This window comes from Pleurodeles waltl, chromosome 12, assembly GCF_031143425.1.
Source record: "Pleurodeles waltl isolate 20211129_DDA chromosome 12, aPleWal1.hap1.20221129, whole genome shotgun sequence".
Taxonomy (NCBI): domain Eukaryota; kingdom Metazoa; phylum Chordata; class Amphibia; order Caudata; family Salamandridae; genus Pleurodeles; species Pleurodeles waltl.
Genome location: NC_090451.1, coordinates 107,963,200 through 107,966,541, shown reverse-complemented (window position 1 = coordinate 107,966,541; position 3,342 = coordinate 107,963,200). Strand labels below are relative to the sequence as shown.

The 3,342-nt window shown below is 47.1% G+C and overlaps 1 non-coding gene across 1 annotated transcript; it reads right to left on the bottom strand.

Moving 5' to 3' along the window:
- Window positions 1-991: 991 nt before the first annotated feature.
- TRNAH-GUG (transfer RNA histidin (anticodon GUG)) lies at window positions 992-1,063 on the bottom strand. The gene has a single exon. It is a non-coding gene; the product is annotated as a tRNA-His (tRNA).
- Window positions 1,064-3,342: the final 2,279 nt, after the last annotated feature.

Sequence of the window (3,342 nt, the reverse complement as noted above, 5' to 3'; positions counted from 1 at the left end):
CAGCCAGGCATCAACACTCTGTTAGACAGGTTCACAGTCACGCACAGGTAGGTGAGCAGATAGATAAGCAGGCACACAGGCAAAAAGATGGATGGACAGATGAATGGATCAATGGATGGACGGACCTCTCTGTTAAACATGAGTCAAATGTAGGGATGGGCGTAACCAGTGTAACTCACTGCAGTGTAATTACACGAAATTACAGCAACATTATGCGAGGTTGTACAGAATTACACAAGGCTATTTTCCTGGTGCAAAATACACGCTCAGATCCGAAAGGAACCTGATATACACTTTGCACAAGAAAATCGCTCTAAATGCAACAGAACTGGCACAACAGACGCTGCTCGCGCTCTTTTCCTCCGCTCTTGGGTAGATGTCTTTCCCCACATTACTCCAAATTCCATAAAGGAGCGTAATTGTGTAATTCACGATTCGACCACGACTAATAAACTTGGCTTAAGTTTTAAAACTTTCCCTCTAGCTGCCCGGTGGTCCGTCGGGTGCGGGATGATGAAGCCAAACGCTGATTGGGTGAGTGCGCCTCTCAGTGTCCTTCTCCGTCGCCTCTTTCTTTCAGACCCTTGGGAGCTCAGTCTTACTTTCTATACAAATATTTATTTTTAGACCTTTTTTCTTCGCGGCCTGAATTGCTGCAAAAACTGATATTTGACTAGCAGGATCCCTTTCAACATTGAAAGCTACTCCGCGTCAGTACAGGAGCCTCGGCGCTGCAGGTACAGGAGACACAGACATCCATCCCTCTTGCTGACCGGGTCCCGTGAAACCAAACTGTAGCTCATACTTTTCACATCAGGACTGCCACAAACGTAAAAGCGCAGAAAGGTGAAATAAATAATAACATTGTTAACGCGTTCTTCAAAGACATTTAATTTCACCGTTGAAATTAGGTTCAAGCTCTTAACTCATGTAAATATTAAGAAGTGAGAATAAAAATGCTGCCCAACTGCCGTGACATTGCCACCCGCAATGCCGTGACTCGGATTTGAACCGAGGTTGCTGCGGCCACAACGCAGAGTACTAACCACTATACCATCACGGCGAGCTACTTGGGCTCTGAAAAGACTACCCTGGTGTGGCTCTGATAGGCTGAAAAAAGGTCACAGTGTCCGTGGAGTGGATAGATTTAGCGTTTGTTTAAAACCCATCTTTTCAAGTTAGATCAGGGTCTTTTCTTTGAGTAGCAGATCACAGCAAATATTTACCTCTCTGCTTCCAGTGACAAGACTCCCCATAAACCAAGAAGCCCAGACTTCTTAACAAGATCCACCACTCTGCCCTGCAAGTCTCAAGTGTTCTATGAGTGCTGGGGTCGGGGAAGTGAACACTGCAAAAACTTAATCCACGGCCGACCAAACTCCTCCAGGCCAGGAGGGGCTCGGAACAGGCCCCCACATATTGTTGTTTTTTTCTTTTCTGGGTGTCTCTTCAGACACATTCAGCTGCTTGGTGCATACTGCTTTAGAGTTGCATTGTGTGGAATGAAGTGGCGTAAACTTGACTAGCAAACAATGGAGTGGTGATGAATGGAGGGTCATAGAAGGGAGTAGATTGAAGTGCAAAGAGTAGAGTGGCGTAATGTGTCATAGAATACAGTGGAATATAATGAAGTGGTGTGCCTTGGCATGGCGTTGAATAGCATTGTGAGGAATGGAGTGGCATAGAGCAGAGTGGGGTAGAGAGGAGTGAGGTTGCATAGAATGGCATAGAGTAGCATAGAGTAAAGTAGTGTGGTGTAGAGTGGCATAGTGTGGTGTAGAGTGAAGAGGCATGGAATGGCATAGAGTCAGAGAACAGGGTGTCATGGAGAGGGGTGGCAAAGAATTAGGAGGAGTGGAGTCGGACTGCATGAAGTAGAGTGTTGTGGAGTTGAGTAGCATACAGTCGCGTTGCATGGAGTGACACTGTGGTGTAGAGAGTGTAGGAGGCTGGACTGGCTTGTAGTGAGTACCAAGGGGTACTTGCACCTTGCACCAGGCCCAGTTATCCCTTATTAGTGTATATGGTGTCTAGCAGCTTAGGCTGATAGATAATGGTAGCTTAGCAGAGCAGCTTAGGCTGAACTAGGAGACGTGTGAAGCTACTACAGTACCACAAGTGTCACTTGCACAATATCATAAGAAAACACAATACACAGATATACTAAAAATAAAGGTACTTTATTTTTATGACAATATGCCAAAGTATCTCAGTGAGTACCCTCAGTATGAGGATAGCAATTATACACAAGTTATATGTACACAATACCAAAAATATGCAGTATAGTCTTAGAAAACAGTGCAAACAATGTATAGATACAATAGGATGCAATGGGGACACATAGGGATAGGGGCAACACAAACCATATACTCCAAAAGTGGAATGCGAACCACGAATGGACCCCAAACCTATGTGACCTTGTAGAGGGTCGCTGGGACTATTAGAAAATAGTGAGAGTTAGAAAATTAGCCCTCCCCAAGAACCTGAAAAGTGAGTGCAAAGTGCACTAAAGTTCCCCAAAAGACAAAGAAGTCGTGATAGAGGAATAATGCAGGAAAGACACCAACCAACAATGCAACAACTGTGGATTTCCAATCTAGGGTACCTGTGGAACAAGGGGACCAAGTCCAAAAGTCACAAGCAAATCGGAGATGGGCAAATGCCCAGGAAAGGCCAGCTGTGGGTGCAAAGAAGCTTCTACTGGACAGAAGAAGCTGCAGTTTCTGCAGGAACAAAAAGGGCTAGAGACTTCCTCTTTGGTGGACGGATCCCTCACGCCGTGGAGAGTCGTGCAGAAGTATTTTCCTGCCGAAAGAATGCCAACAAGCCTTGCTAGCTGCAAATCGTGTGGTTAGCGTTTTTGGAAGCTGCTGCGGCCCAGGAGGGACCAGGAGGTCGCAAATTGGACCAGGAGAGAGAGTAGATGTCGATCAAGAGAAGGAGCCCTCTCAGCAGCAGGTAGCACCCGGAGAAGTGCCAGAAACAGGCACTACAAGGATGCGTGAAACGGTGCTCGCCGAAGTTGCACAAAGGAGTCCCACGTCGCCGGAGACCAACTTAGAAAGTCGTGCAATGCAGGTTAGAGTGCCGTGGACCCAGGCTTGGCTGTGCACGAAGGATTTCCACTGGAAGTGCACAGGGGCCGGAGTAGTTGCAAAAGTCGCGGTTTCCAGCAATGCAGTCTAGCGAGGTGAGACAAGGACTTACCGCCACCAAACTTGGACTGAAGAGTCACTAGACTGTGGGAGTCACTTGGACAGAGTTGCTGGATTCGAGGGACCTCGTTCGTCGTGCTGAGAGGAGACCCAAGGGACCGGTAATGCAGCTTTTTGGTGCCTGCGG